Source organism: Platalea leucorodia, assembly GCF_965183815.1.
Source record: "Platalea leucorodia genome assembly, chromosome: 4".
NCBI classification, from domain to species: domain Eukaryota; kingdom Metazoa; phylum Chordata; class Aves; order Pelecaniformes; family Threskiornithidae; genus Platalea; species Platalea leucorodia.
The window spans coordinates 118,157,453-118,174,554 of record NC_138826.1 but is presented as its reverse complement, the minus strand read 5'-3'; the positions used below and the strand labels follow the sequence as shown (position 1 = coordinate 118,174,554).

Below are 17,102 nucleotides of genomic sequence, written 5' to 3'. Positions count from 1 at the left end.
CATTTTTTTTAATCTGTAGCTTGCTGATTTTTGCTTAGTGTTGCAGAAATTTTGCAGTAGCTCTTGTACTGTTTTGTCAGTGATTGTCATAACTAACTAGATAAGCATGGGCTTCCCTGGTGAAAAACAGTATCACTCACAGAAAGCAATGTGACTATGCTGGTTTTCCTGGCTGGAGATTTGACTAGAATGTCTCTGTGCTCCATTTCAAGGCTTTGTCTCTCCAGAAAGAAACAATTTTTTATTTTTCTGTTAAGATGAGTATGTAATATAAATTAGTCCACTTTACTTTGTTTTCAGTCTGGCTTACCTGGGTATTGCTCGATGGACTGTTTCAGTTTAGCAAGCAGGCTCTTGATGTGTTTTCAGCAGTCACTAATTTATGGATATGTTTTATTGGCGAATCCATAGTTGTGTTACTTGTAGCTTGTGATCTTCGAAGAACAGCTCTTTCAAGTTACCTTTTGGTTTTGCAATTCAGGTTTGCAGATTTCCCTGAAAATAAAGACATCATTGTTAAATGAATGAGGATTCAGTTACTTAAAAATCAGAATTTCTTCTTGTAGAAAAATTAACAGACCTTTTGAGTGTTGACTTTATAGCCTGGGAACCATTTTTCCCTATAAAAATGTCTTTTGATATTTGAAACATGAGTCTTTAAAATGTTCTAACCATAAGGTTTTGAAGGGATAAAGGAGCTGCAATGTAGAAAGGGTTTTTTCATATTCTTTAATGCTTTATTCCAGAATGCATTCTTGGCAATTAGTGATTGTCTCTTGACCACACACAGTATGTCATTGCTTACTGCATTAAACAGATTCTCTGCTTCCTGAGATCCATTTGGGAATTGGTAGACATATTAATTAACTCTAGTTCCGTAAGATGTGTGTCAATCAATTCTTGGCTATCTGCCAAGTGAATCTATCTGCAGAGAGATAGCTGGTATGAGGTCATTTACTTCTACATTTGGCTGTTTTATGACTGTGCCATAAAACTAACACGCACTTTATCAAGGATTTATAGAAAGAATGATCAGAGATGAGAGGCCAGATCCAACCTTGGTTTAACATTCTGGATTTTGAGACACTCGAGTCAATGATGTGTTTGGCCCTGGAGCTGAAAGAGGATGTTTGTTTTAGCTTCTTTTTAGCAGTCCCTAACTATCAACAAAATCTAAGTTGTTGTATTTTTGGTCATTTATGCAGTAAGTTTGTTAGTCCCCATGTGCCTGAATCATTCTTTTGACCTTTGCTTTCATCTTCACAAACTGGGGAAGTCAGGGGTATGTTTATCTGAACTGCCTCGGAGACTGTTAGCTTTTTGTTTCCTTTTCATACTTAAGCTATGAGTGAAATCATCTTCACCTGCCCTTCCAGCGGCACAAGTTTCTGTATCCTCTGGACAGTCATGCAGGAGGGGTCACTGCCTTCTCAGCCCAGGTCTGCCCGCGCAGAGAGAAGGTGGGGCAGGCAGGAGTCAGCAGTACCCCCCTCTTCTCAGGCTTTAGTCAGCCTGGATCCTGTCCCTTGCAAAGGTGAAAATCAGACAAATAAATGAATTTATTAGGTTTGCAACAAAAAATAATCATCTGGCCTGTCTCTGTCTCTCAGCTAGAGCCTGCTCCTCCTTCTCCCATACCACCTAGCCAGGAATTTCAAATGTGCATCTCCTCCGGGGCTGAGGAAGAGGAGGGTGTTTGATTGACAGTAGCTATTAGAGACACCGCGAATGGGGAGGGGATGCAATATTAACCCCCACACCCCTGCACACTGCATCTGTGAGAGCCAGATGGTTTACGTTGTCATGTCAGACAGCAGCACTGGACGTGTCAAAGGGCCATTGCTTCTGTATCATGTATAGTTTATACCTCCCTAGCATACTAAAAAAGGTAACAAATATAAGTGAAGGCAAGCGGTTGATTTTGAGTTAAAAAATTGCCGTCTAAAACATTTCCTGAAGATTCATTTTCTGCCACAACACTTGTGGAAAATTAACTGACTTCACCATCTGCTTATTTATTTTTCAAGCACTTAGAGAGGTAAATGTGAAGTGATTAGGGGAATAGTCAGGGAATGTAGCTACTGTCTAATAAGACTGCTTGTTTATGTGAGCTCTGAATATAACCCACCTGCCTGAGTCCGGTAGAGGAGAGGAAATTAGTGTGTGCCAAACTGAAGAGGATGGAGAAGTGAAATTTAAAGAAATGAGTGGCAAGCGATAGAGGAGACACTGGAAGAAATTGGAGCAGGCTGCAGGAGGCTGGAATATGGTACAATTGTTATGATTGGGGAAAGGAAATAAATTACTTTGTGTAACAGTCATAAAGTAATGGGAATATGAATTGTTATAGCTGTTGAATATCTCTTCGATATGAAACAGCGTATCGCAGCCCCGTTCCATGCTTGAAGAAAACCATTTCTAGTGATGAAACTAGGCAGGTCTAATTGAGTTTGATGAAGTACAGTATCAGAAATAATAATAAAAAGGTAAAAGGATATGAACAGCATGCTGTGCATCTGATTAAAAATGATCTGAGCAAATGTATACAACCTAATATGTTGTGAATTACTCTGCAGTCTAAGGAGTAAAGCAGACTAATCTTCACTTAAATCCATTCCAGATGTGTAAGTGAATAACCACAGTATTTAGAGAGAAGAATAAAGTTAATGTTTGAATAGACTTTAAGCACATAAGCCATGAGTAAGCAGGAAAGAACATATTTAGAGAGAATGTAGTATGTGTATATGCAGAAAATACCTGAAGAGGGCCTAATTTAAAGCTTGAGATCATCCATTGGGGAGGCTGTATTTGTACCTTCACTGAATGGGGCAAACTGGCTCATATGCAGATGTCTATATTGTACGTGCCTGAGTTTAGGTGAGATGACCTAACATGGACACGTACACCAACTTTAGGGATCCGGGGTTAGGCAACATGTGGCATTCTCTCCACATAACGCAATATAGTACAAGAAACCAATTACCAGACAAAACAAGAAAGTAATTAGTAAAGCCATGTTCTGCTCCCACTGACTTCTGAGGAAACAGGATGGAATGTGTCGGAATGTTGTACTTAACGGTTGCAAAATTACACAAGTCGGATCTGTGCTTGAAAGGAACAAATCCAACTGCAGGGAGACACAGAGGTGCATTAAAGCCACTCGAAAATCACAACAGGATGCAGAATGCACCTGCCTGTGCATGCCTGAGCAGGGGGAAGGAGCCCTGCTCCCTTTCCCCAGGCCTCCCTTTGGGGTAGTTTGTGTGAACCAGCAGGGAATAGTCCTGTTTAGGAAAGAACAGGATTTTCCATTTACTTAACCCTTACATACAGGTGGAGATATAGAGAACGCCCTATAGAACCTTTTTTTTTAACACACAGACAGGCATTGCAAGAGCTGTACAAAATTGTTTGCCAGATCCTCAGCAGGAACACATTAGTGTTTCTTCAACAGAGGTAAATCAATAGATGCTGTCCGAAGAACTAACCTGGCTTCTTTTATTGTCTCCTAATTCCAAATTTCTTGTCATTGTCCAACAGATTAAAACTCATTTTTAACTGGATGAACTTAAAAGATCTGGGATCACTTTACTTGCAGGTTATTTCTCATTCTTAATCAATAAAGAAGCTTTAAATTTAGTTCAGATTTATGATGTACATAAAACATTAAGTTATTGCATATGAAGTTATATAACGCTACCACCTGTAACATATTTGCTTTTTCCGGACTCTGTGTATTTTAAAAATCTTTGGTTCAACTCATAAAATTTTGCTGAATTATACTTTCCACCTTTTTTTTATGCCTTCTGTACTTCACATTAGAAGAGGTCTAGAGTGCATTTTCTAAGTAATGGACATCCTGTTCTGATACATTTATGCATCTGTCCTTTTTGTCTGTCTGTATATATTATATACATGTATATAGTGATGGAAGAGCAGGTTTTTTCCTAAGAGAATGACTCTGAAGAAACACATTACTTGAAGGACCAGTGCTACTGCTGGTAGAAAAGATGTTGTGTTTCATTATCTAATATAAAATTCAGGGTGAAACATTGACTTCAGTAGTAGCAGATGTGGCATAAATTGGCCTAACTTCATTGAAGACAGCAGAGCTGTGTCAGTTTACATCAGTTAAGATTCTGACCTGTGGTTTTTAAGTGAAACATTTGAGCAAATGATTTTTTAAGTTAAGAATCACCTTCAGGCTAATTTGCTTTCCATCTAATTAATTATACCTTTATATGGCATTTCTATGCTTACCAAATATATAAAGAAAATATGAAGGAAAAGGATAGTGTTAAAGGATGATTCTCATTTGTGATATAACAATTATGTGATATAACAATTATTTGTGATGTACTAGTTCTAAGCATCACTATAACCACAAAGAAATCTCAGTAAAGGTGGATCTAGTTTACAAACTGTAACAGCCTATTTTAGGTCAGAGATGCTTTAATCTTTCAAACCACTAGATATCCTGTTACTATAGTACGTGAAAATAAAACTGAAGAACCAGATCTCTAGCTTATGTACAGTGTAAGTACCTTTTAGACTACTTCTTTCAATCACCTGGGTAGTTTTGACATAGGAAAAAAGACAACATGTCTTAGATGTTTAAAGATATACTTCACCTTGTTTCATAAAAAGCAGGATAATGATTTCTGCTATATTGGGAAATCCCAGGTACTGGACCCTTTTGCTGTACTGATATTCTCATCTGTGGAGGATGGCAAGTAACAGGATAGTCAGTGTTAGGCACACATCTGCCCAGGCATCTCACAGGGTCAGTGGCCAAAATCACAAATTAAAGGGGTTTGATTCCTCAGGAGGCTGGTAGGTCTGCAAACCATCGCTTCTGCTGCTCCACATTACATTGATTTCCAGTCCCTTAGGCTACCTTGTGTGAAAACTCTTTGCATAAAATCAGGCTTTTCACACATGTACAATTGTTAAAAAGAATAATCTTGGCATAGCTATAACCTCCCTAGCATTTTGGAAGTGTATAGTTTTATATACAGTTATATGTAGCTATATATAGCATATAGTTCTTTTTCCCGGCCATAATTCACTATGTCATTGGTTGGGAAGGGATATACTATGGGAACTTGCCAATGACCCAAAGACAATATTTACAAGAGAAGTACAGGGAAGGGATAGAGAACGTGACAGTCCTTTCTCATAAGACAACCTAAGTGAGTCATTTCTTCCAGTAAAGTCTGACAAATATTTTTGTAAGGAAACCAGGATGTGTTGTTGGAAGTTCTACACCTTTTAAGCACCATCATACAGAAGCATGTATTTCTACAGGCCAGGTGCTATGTCCCAAATGGCACCTCTTGTTGTGTGGCATTATCTTGTGATAAAGTTACAGAAGTAGAAGGTCGCCATAAAGAGGTAACCTGATTCCCATTTAAAAGACACTTGGAAAAACTCCATAAACCCCTTTTTAAACAAGTATGAATCAGGTTCATGGTTGAATGCTATTATTTATGAAGGCCTGTCTTTGAATACACTGCAGACCTCCTTTGACTTTAGCTGTATTTTGAACACTTGTTTGCTAAAAGAGAATTTAAATGAGGAAAACTCGGATTTTTCAAAACTTAATCATGTCATCCCCAACGAAAATCTAATTCCAATAAATTTTTATTTCCAGAGTAGATCTTTTAAATTAGGACAGTTAGGCTTTATGTGATAGTTTAGCTGTTGCAATAGTTTAATTTATGAAGTAAACTTCTCTCAACTGAATAGCATACATGGCAGCAATGGTTGACGTCTTTCCTGCCCCTCACTGTTGGGAAAGTCTATGCAGCTGCTATGGATATTTCATCCTCAGCAAAATGAGACACTAAAGAGAAAAATTTTGAATGAGATTTTTTTCCAAATATCTCATTTTAACAAGATAAGAATTGATTTCCTAATACAAATTATAATGCATACTAAACTTTTAATGTAAACCACACAGTTAAAAGTATAATACTTGAAATTTACAGCTAGTGTTCATTATCCTGACATAGCCAAATAAGAAGGACATGCCTTTATGACAGCTGAATATTTGACAACTAGCTGATCCATTTGATCTTCCATTTAGCAGCATAAAGGTGTATTTGTAAGAATAGGACTATTCCAAATCATACGCAGGCGAAGGATCTGGCTCAGTATCTTAAAATTCAGATGCAGTACAAATATAATTTTTGGGGGAAAGTATTTAGCAAAGGGGTCATGCTTTAATCATTGACAGGAAAAGCGAACATCGCAGGTTTTCAGCTGTCATTTAATGCATTCAGTCCTGCCCTTGCATATTTCATAATTACACCTAAGCAATTTGGAATCTATTTATGTCTAAAGTGACAGAAAGTCAGTAATTATGTCTGAGGTTCACTCTGAGATTTACAAGTTGAACATTTACATGAAGGAAATGAAATCAAGTTTTAAATTATCACAAGTCAAAACAGTGTGGTTGGCTATTTTATTTCTTGACCTTTATTCCTCAGTCTACAGACTTTAACGGTTTAGGCAAAATGGAAGCAAGGTTCTTTAGTAAGTCTTACAGAGGAGAGGTAGAAGATATGATGAGAAGCAGAAAAAAGACATGGAATTTACAACTGCAAGGGCCATTTGTTGCACAGCAGAAATCACTAATGAAACCCCTATTATTATTCAAGTCTGATCAGTTCAGCTATTCAGCAACTAACTTTTGTTTAGGACTTCAAAAATGTATCCAAATTGCTATGGCAGACCTCCCAGTTTATTCTTAAGCTTTTAAAAAAAAAAAAAAAAATCAACTCCAGAACCATATTACTTTGATATTACTTTGTACATATGTTTTAAAGAAAATGTAAATGAAAGTCACTCCACAGGTGATGTTCCAGCACTCTACAGTTTGGTTTTAATTGAAAACTTCCCTGACATGAGAGAGAACTGGTAAGGATATGGTCTGTAGAGAGCGTCGGTGTTTCTGTGGATCTGGTATGATCACTAGAGACGTGCGATGACACAAAATGAAGCTTGATAGTAGCAAGATCTTGCATTTACTTCTCCACTGATAAAGAAACCAACTCACACAAAGTAAATGTTAACACAGATTTTTTTTTTTAGATTTTCTCAGTGCAAAAAGAGTCCAGTGTGAACGATAGTGTCAAATTTGAACGCCCTTCCTCCTAATGAGAGGAATCTATGCGCTAGCACGCTTCCACTGAGATAACTGAGAAGACCATTGTTCCCTCACCATACATGGCTTTCGCCTTCTGTGGCTGAGAAATGCTGGTTGATTACAGTGGAGAACTGTATACAGTATGCCACAGCTGAATGACTTCCATGAATAAGAAACTGAAGCCAGTCAACATATTCATTAGGTTCAAAGAAATGAGTCTCAGAACTGTGGGAAAACTTTTGTTTATGCTGCTGGAGGGAAGAAAAAAAGAGTGAGATAGAAAGAGACCTCCATGGCAGTAAATTTGCAGAGTGGAGTGTGCACACGCACACATGCAGAACTTTGAGTGGAGTTTCACTTATACTACATGCAATGTCTTGCTTTGTGAGTCCATGACTTAAAACCATGAGTAACTTTGAGTATGTTCAGATAATGAGTGATTCAAGTTAAAGACACTCTTAGGATCTGGGTTTAATTTCTTTTTTTAAAATGTGGGGTGTTTTTTCCTAGTACTAGTTGTCTTCAGTGGAGTTCTCTATGACTTATACTGGTGTAACTAAGGCTGAGGTTCACTCTTCATTTGTATAGTCACAGAAAAAATATTAATTTCTAGCATTGTTAGAGTGATGACTCAGAGTTTTGTGACTGCTTTAAGCAAGTTAATTTTAGTGATGGCTACCAGAGGAGCTGAAAATGCACCCACTGTTTGCATTTGGATGTTCATTATTTCTCCTGTCAATTAAAGGATGTTATGATGAATTATTTATTTCCACAATGTAAATATTCCCACTGGCACATGATTACCTTACTTTACCATGAGATGATACAGTTTTCCTAATTCATTACAGACTTAGATTGTACTTTTAGAGAGATGGCAATCATATTAAGATGTTGATCCAATTTTCTGGGTGGGAATATTATGTTCGTTCATCAACAGAGCCCATAATGTTTCTAGTAACACAGAAGTTCAGCATTTGCCTCTTGTTAGAGTAACAATTGAAAACATTAACTCAACTTCACAGTCATGCAACATATGCAAAATTTCATCCACACACCTCCTGAAACAAAAGACAAGTATGGCTGAATCCTTTGATCTCTCGACCAACATGGGGGAGAAAAAAAAAAAAAAAAACAAAACAAAACACAAACCACCATCTGTTGGGAAAGCGATGTAATAAAAACAGTGGAAAGCCAGCCTATAGCATAGACTGACTTAATTGAGGAAATGACTTATAAATAGAATTATTTCTTGATTTAGAGGTGCAGGAGGAAGCAAAACTGAAAGAAGGAGTTACCGAGCACAGATTTGGATAGATGAGCATCAAAGCAACATTATTCATTGTGGGATCCACGTCACAAAGCTCCAGTTGACAGGGGCTGACCTCATGAAAAAGAATCACATTTTAAGCGTGATTTCTGCAGCTGAAGGAAGTGACTGTATTGTGGTTGTAGCTCAGTACAAACATCTTGTCAAATAGGCTTTAAACAACCAAGGTCACGATGCAGCAGGTTTTAGCTGTGGGTGATGCTCCACATACAGGCCATGGGGCTGTGAAATGTAGAACAGCAAACTAACCAGAGTTATATTAAATATTCAGACATGAGGATGTAACCAAGAGCCTATTGATGTTAACCAACTTCACTGGACTTTGTCTAAAATTTTATGAGAGCTGATGTGTTGTCAAGTGCCTTTCAGGCCTGATTTTTAAAGGCTGTAGGATATATTTAACTCTGAGAAGTTACATGTGAGTCTGAAAGCATTGCCTATTTCCATTCTTTCAGACCAACCTATATTTATCCTTTCTGCATGTTCACGTTTGTGGTGGGTTGTCCCTGACTGGACACCAGGTGCCCACCAAAGCCGCTCTATCACTCCCCCTCCTCAGCTGGACAGGGGAGAGAAAATGTAACAAAAGGCTTGGGGGTTGAGATAAGGACAGGGAGAGATCACTCAGCAATTACCATCACAGGCAAAAGAGACTCAACTTGGGGAAAATTAATTTATTACCAATCAAATCAGAGTAGGATAATGAGAAATAAGAACTAAATCTAAAAACACCTTCCTCCCACCCCTCCCTTCTTCCTGGGCTTACCTTTACTCCCATTTTTCTCTGCCTCCTCCCCACCAGTGGCGCAGGGGGACAGGGAATGGGGGTTGTGGTCAGTTCATCACACATTGTCTCTGCCGCTTCTTCCTCCTCAGAGGAGGAATCCTCACACTCTTCCCCTGCTCCAGCCTGGGATCCCTCCCACAGGAGACAGTTCTCCACAAACTTCTCCATTGTGAGTCCTTCCCATGGGCTGCAGTTCCTCGTGAACTGCTCCAGTGTGGGCCCCTTCCACAGGGTGCAGTCCTTCAGGAGCAGACTGCTCCAGCGTGGGTCCCCCGCAGGGTCTCAAGTCCTGCCAGCAAACCTGCTTCAGTGTAGGCTCTTCTCTCCATGGGTCCACAGGTCGTGCCAGGAGCCTGCTCCAGCGTGGGCTTCCCATGGTGTCACAGCCTCCTTCAGGCATCCACCTGCTCCAGCATGGGATCCTCCACAGGCTGCGGGTGGATATCTGCTCCACTGTTAACCTCCATGAGCTGCAGGCGGACAGCCTGCCTCGCCATGGTCTTCACCACAGGCGCAGGGGAATCTCTGCTCTGGCGCCTGGAGCACCTCCTCCCCCTCCTTCTTCACTGACCTTGGTGTCTGAAGAGCTGTTGCTGTCACATATTCTCACTCCTCTCCTCTGGCTGATGTTGCACAGCAGTTTTTACCCCATCTTAAATATGTTATCCCAGAGGCACTACCAACGTCGCTGATGGGCTCAGCCTTGGCCAGCAGTGGGTCCATCTTGGAGCCAGCTGGCGTTGTCTCTGTCGGACATAGGGAAAGCTTCTAGCTGCTTCTCACAGAAGCCACTCCTGTAGCCCCCTCACTACCAAAACCTTGCCACGCAAACCCAATACAATGTTGTGTGAGCTTAATGGTACATCAGCATGATGACTGGCCTGCGGTTTGTCCCAGGAAGGGGCCCAGTCAGGCTGTGTACAACCATGGTGCAGGCTGCTCAGCAATGATGGGAAGGCTTATTCCTGAGCTTCTCCCCAAAACTTCCTGATGTTGCTTCTGGCCATAAGAGTCTCATTCAGAATTCCCAGAAAAGGGGCATTTCCCCAAAGGAAAGATGAGAACACTCATGGCTTTAAAAGCAATCTTTCAAACAGATTCAGGAAAGAAAAAAGTCACTTTCCACAATGGGAGGCCTCCTTGGTGTGCTTCCAAGCTCCTTATGCATCCCTTTCTTTCATCAGCAGCTGCATTTGGCATGACAAAACTGGCTTCTCCACAATGATTAAATCTTATTTCTCCTTTGATAAAAAGCAGAGCAACTGCAGGTGAAGCTACTATTTCTGTGAGTAAACAGCAGTACATAGGTATTTCCAGCAGTTGCCTGGTCGAACAGGAAATAATTGTTCTTCTCTTGCTATCTTGACCATCCCCATTTTTATGTACAGACTCATATTTATGTGAAAATACTTTCATAATACTTTCCAGATGCCTCCCTGCTTTTACAAGGTTTTGAAACTGAGTTTCTTTTCTGCCCTGTGTTATACAAAGAGTGTCTCAAATTTGTTACTATCTAAGTACATTCAAATCATAAAATGCCACTATTCCATAGTTCAGTAAGAAAATAATACCAAATATTGTTATTTTGATTAGTGATTAGTAATTAGTACTTTGCTTCTTAAGGAGAGAATTAACTGAATCATGTAAGAAAGTGAATAAGAATTAATCCCATATATGCTGTACACACAGAGAAGATGGCTGCAAGAGGAAGGATCTCTGCAAAACAAGAGCAGATACAGTTTAACCACTGTGTAACTTTATAACTTTGCTAAATACCTTTACAAAGGATAAAGAAAATGTTTTTTATCGGTATACAGCCTTTCATCTTTTTGCATCACATGTTTTGCTGGCATAAGATGACACAGATAGATTAACAATCAGGTATTTTAAGACCTTAAAATCTGACAGGAGAGAAAATCCTTCATCCTTCTTTAAACAATACTTTTATGTGAATACAAGACCCAGTACAGCAATGTATGCTTGATCACTGCAATAGTACCTGTCAGCAGGAAGAAAATCCAGTTTTAGGAATGGGTCATGGTGTAGACAGAGATTGTATTTGTGCAGGGAAGGAACATGGGACTGTGCATAAGATTACCTAAAAATAACAGACATGAAAGCAGTGCATAAGCATAAATAGTTATCTTCCTTATACATTAGTCCATATCTTTTGCTATGAAGAGTTAATCAATTTCCTGCTGAAAGACTGTGGGAGATTAAGAATAGTACTGAAACAGGCAGTGTTTTAAATATTTGTGCTTGTCCCATATGCCTACTGCTTGTGTGATGCTGGAAATCAGACTAAGTGATCACAGCAACTTTCTGTCCTAAAAATCTAAGAATAAAACCACTTGAAGTCAGTTGGGAAAAAAATTTGTTTACTCTTCTGTTCATTCTCAGTTCTAGCTTGCATAGTTTGTAACAACTTGCTTTCTGTTTGTGGCACTGAGTAAGTCTGGAAATGTGCTGGCTCCTCTTTGAGCTCCTGAGCATAAACCATATAGAATCTCTGTATCTTGCCTTAAATACCATTCCTGTGAGGGAAATGTACTGTGCCCTTCTGTTCCTTCCTTCACCTCTCCCTCGTTTATGTAAGACAAATAATTTAGTGATTATGACCTGACTCAGATGAAATACATGCCTCTGACTCGTTCATGCCTCTGTGGACTTTGAGTAAATTAGTTATTTCCTAAGTAACTCATTTCATTGGAAAAGGGTGAGTAATGTTCTACCATTACTTGGGAACTCAAGGAAAGACAAGCTAATACCTGCTTTTTTCTTTCTCTTCAGCTTCTGCATTATTTGCGGTAGACAATTCACATATGGTTGTTTTTATTTATTCCCAGAAGGAAACTTGTTTTTTTAAAATGTGTTTTTTCTTTAGCTCAATGAGTCAGAAAAGAATGTGAGAAACACATTGGATGAAAAACCAGTCACCACTGGAAACCTTAGATAAAAAGAGGTATTGTGCAGGATGAATAAATGTATCGTGATGAATTCATGCCTATTAGAATTGGCGGTGACTTGCTATGTCATCTAATCTATTCTAATTTGTGTACATCTGCAGTCGTCTACAAGTCTGGACTGTCTTCTCACCTGTGGTGATATAAATCACAACTAGTGATTCTTGCAGTGCAGCATTAATTTGCATTTTAATTCTTTCTTGTACAAATATTGCATGGCTAATCATAATTATATACACTGTCCAGCCCTAAGTAACTCTCTTTCTTTTTAGTGTATGTATCAAACAGTTCCAGAAGAGCTGTCATGTAACTTTTCCCTTGTATGATAGCATATATTTTAGTTAAGAAATGCTACCTGATTTACGAAAAACTGTGGATTCCTTTGAGTTGCAACATGGTCACATTCAGGGAGATATGTTAATAAATGTTCGCGAGTACATAATCAGATAAGAACACAATACTCTCCATTAATGAAATATGATCCATAATGAATCTTGCATGGGAGTGCTAATAACTACCTTTAGGTTAAAGTGCTCAGATGTCACAGTATAACAATATCTGTCTTAGATGTGTATCATTACAGCAAAGTAATTAAAGGTTACTTAGCTCTTAAATGGTTACCTTGGAGGAATCCTTCAATAACGTGGCTTCAAACATACCTTCACAATGAAATTAATTAAGCAAATTAAATATCAGCTTTGTAGTAATCTATTCTATGCGCAGAATATCTGGCATAGAAATGTATAATATGATTGGTGGCAGAAAGCTGAGGAGTTGAAGATATGCTCATTTGTTTTTAAACCTAAAACAATCTCGGTTTTTCTTATATGTAAAATAATGTTTATGCTATTGGGTGAAAAAGCAAAGTGTCAAAATTGATGGACAGAAATGGAATATCAAAATTATCATGTGCTGCATGAGTGCAAATCTCAAGTAGCACTACTCAGGATGAGAGAAGTATTAAACTTCACCCGATCTTTTTCACACCTCTGCACTACATGGAGTTAAAAGCCCGGTCATGAGTGACTAGAGTTTTGCTAACAGCTTAGTCTGATTCATCAGAAGGATGCTTCCAGGGATTACTAGCTTGCTGCCTTCTTCTGTATTAAATATAAACCACACCAGGAAAGTTGAGCAAGCAGCTTGATCTGGAGATAAACATTTCTCATCACTAGTTCGAGTGGGAATATGACACGAGCAACACCAGTGACAGAGAGGAGCACTACAGCAAAGAGAGAAATTTACTTTTTCCCCATAATTTCCATGCTGGATTGAAAGCTCATTTCATAGATTTTGACCTAAAAAATAATATCCTAGCATTATGCGAACTGGCAGTGACAAACACACGGTACATTCTGCTTTTTTCTTTGTTTAAAGAGAAACAATCCGCTAGATAAATAGATCATTCATCTGAGACCTTTTCATATGTAAGCAAGAAGGTGTAAAGTTCAGATCTCTGCTGTCCTCCTGAAACATTGGCCTTGCTCCAGGCAATGACATTATTCACATATCTTAAGTTTACCCTTATTTAAATGTTTTGCCTGATCATGTCTTTTGACAAAACAGCTAAAAAGAAAAAAATAAAACTTGTCTTACACTGCAGAAATCTTTGCTCACAACACAGCCAGGAAAGTACTGGCAAAAGAAAAGAAAAAATGAAGAATTCTTGATAGAAATCTGCCTTTTTCATGCTATGATATGTGTTTTTATGCCAGTGAGATAATTAGCAGTGGTGGCACCATCTTATCGGTAATATGCAAAGCTACTACACATTTCAGCTGAGGATGACACCAATGTTATGGGTTCTTCTCAGGCTTCTACCCAGGCCAAGAGGTTCAGCCTTAATTGGTTTTACTCTCTGCAATTCAGATTTCTTGAAAGATGAAGCTTTAGTCATTGTCATGGCAAAACAATCCCATGTCCCTGGGCGAAAAAAGATCCCCAGACAAGCTAAATATCAGTCATGGGGCTATCTGTCCACTGCATAGTCTTTAGATGCCCTTCAAAGACCCTCTACACACATAAGGGCCAAGCCTACACAAAGTTATACCACATAAGTGTAAAAAGAAAAAAAAAAAGAAAAAAAGTCTTAATACCAGGATTCTCAAATAATTGGTCAGCTTACTGTGCTGCAGCTTCTCAGCTAATAAAGATTGTTACTTCTTGAGCAGAGTAAAAGCATGTATACTGATTGATTCAGCCTGATTCCAGACCTGGAAACAGGTTTTGAAGGAAGATTAGAAAAAAACAGTCTAAGAGAGGAAGACTCTCTTCCACTGAGTTCCTTTGCCTTGAGGTATGATTTATTTTTTTTAATTATGAACCGGTAAACGTGTAATCAGAAAACAAATGGCATTGATTACTTTTTCAAAGGAGTAACTCTCTAATCATTTCATCCTATACTTCCAGGTTGTTTGAAGTATGGAACCAACACAAAAGCTGAAAGCATTTTGCCATTTGTATAAATCAACATTACTCTCTGTAGCTAATATTTATTTACAAGCTTGCAAAGGGTTTCATAAGGGGTATGAGTGCACCTACAATACAAACCATGTGTCAAACAGCAGAAAACTGCAGAGCAATAGTGCTGTTGGTTTTTCCCTTTAGTTAATCCAACTTTCATTGTCTGTTTGGCTAAGCATCAGTGGTCATGAAGGTGGTATATCAACAATAGTCATGGTGGCATATTCGATTTATTTATAGCTGGTTGAGGTGCTTAACTTCATTTACTTTTTCTGAATAACAATTTATGTTATTCTATTTTAACAAACCTTTCTGTTTATGCATTTCATCATCTTTTGTTATAAGAAACAGAGATCTGGTTTCATTACTCAAGTGTAGGAATAATGAAAGAGTAAGTCTTCATCAGCCTACCGTTGCTATACCTAGGGTCTTTTCCTGAAATGCTTACTGAAGAACAAATCCCTTGAAGTCAATAGTGTTTAGTCTAGATCATGAATTTTGATTCCTAACTAAAAAGCTGTGAAACTCATACTGAATTTAGGACACGGAAAGACTGGGCATCGCTTAACATGGAACAAGGCCTCAAAGATTCTTCCAACAGGCATAAGATAATAATAAATGATTCAGACATGAGTACAAGATCTGTGTATTCTCTTAAAGATTGGTGGGGATAAATAGAACAGTAATGGGGAAAGTTGACTTTGTTTAACCTCAGTCAAGAAAGGGAGACAAAAAAAGGAAAGTTTGGACAAGGCAGTCGGAATTTTGATGGTGGAAGATCTCTCTGCATGACTTAAGCCTTGTCCATAAGCAAACTTGTGAATGTCTCACTAAGGTAGTGCAAATCCCGGCACAGGCATTCTCATTTCAGTTAAAGTAGTATTTCAGGTCTAGTTTTAGTTGCCTGAAAGTAACTGAAAATAAGCTTCTCTTAAACTGAGCTCACTGTGTCGGCATGGCATGCCTGTGTTTACTGGAATCTCATTACATTCAAACATAGTGATACAAACCTGCAGATTAGTGCTTGCACTGAAAAGGCTGTTTAGCCTTTCAAAGGATTTTGCAGGAAAGCAAGCTGAAATACAAGCCCTTTCTGCTCGTCATTTGTAGATTTGTGAATTTGGCTTTTATTTCTTTGTGCAAATGTGGTTTTGTGCAGACGTTGAAAAGCCATGACCCACTGTAAAAAGGATTACCTTGAAGGGATATAGTAAGAATACAGTGTAAAGGATGGTTAATACAGAAATGCTAAATCTCTCTGTGCAAAGATTGTAACACAATAAATTTTTTAACTCAAGGTACTTTCCTGACATTATAAAAACAGTCACATATCAGAACCACAAAGTAAAAGTCTTAAAGAGAGGGCTAAAAGAAAATAAAGGAAAATGCCTGTTATTTTTTGTAGAAGAATGATATAGAATCCCTTAAAAAATGTGATTTATTTTAGTTGACATTGTAGCAAGTAGTTCAGATAACACTTAATGAGTTAGATATTATTTTTACAATCAGTATATTTCATGGAGTATTAAAGATAATAAATAAGGAAATACTTTAAAACAGATAATAGAAGACAGTAAGAAAAGCTGGAGATTTCAGTTACTTACAAAAAGCCTTACATCGTACTCATATGAAGCATCAACTTACTCTGGTGAGCCACATTATCTGAGTAAGAAGAATCAAAACCTGGTCTAAAATGATTTCTTTGGTGGAAAAAAATGAAAAGAACATATTTTTTTTCAGCTATACCTACAACTCCTTTCTTATTTCTTTGTCTGGATAGTAAGCAGAATGGACAGAACCAAATCCAGACTTAGCCCTTCTAAAACTTCCCAACAGATAAAAGTAATATCCTTTGGGGCTAACTCAGATTTAAATTACTGCACAACTTAAACTGGAGCAAAAATGGATTGCATCTTTTTTTATTGGTGGCTTTCTAGTTTTCACTGGTCTTGAGTCAGGAAAATACCGCATTTGCAATAACTTTTATGGATTTAAGAATACATGATTACATGTTGTGCCTTAACAGGGACCATATTTAAAAACAGGCTTAAGTGCTTTCCTTAGTTTTGGATTTAAGATACCAGAAAAACAATTTTAACCTACTCCTGAAATTTAGCTACCTGAATTTGAATTTTCATATTTACATACCTAACTAGCAGAATGTAAATTAGACATCAAAGGCACCATATTCAAGGGTGCTTATCTGGCTTAGTAACTTCAGTCTCATTTTTAATGGGGTGCTTAAGAACCTAAATGCCATTAAAAGTAATTGTCTAAGTTTCTCTGAGGAGAATAAAGATGGAAGGATGTATAAAAACAATAAAAACAAACTTTTAAAGAAAACATGTCTCCTCACTCTTATCTGAGGCCTTGAATGGAAAAAAAAAATAAAAGGAAATTGAATATTGTACC

General features: G+C 38.1%; 1 protein-coding gene across 1 annotated transcript in view; it reads left to right on the top strand.

Annotated features, from left to right (window-relative positions):
* SEMA3A (semaphorin 3A) overlaps positions 1 to 17,102 on the top strand; it is a gene marked incomplete at its 3' end in the record, with an annotated part of 171,668 nt that overhangs the window by 69,175 nt on the left and 85,391 nt on the right. The gene's annotated exons all lie outside the window — the stretch shown is intronic.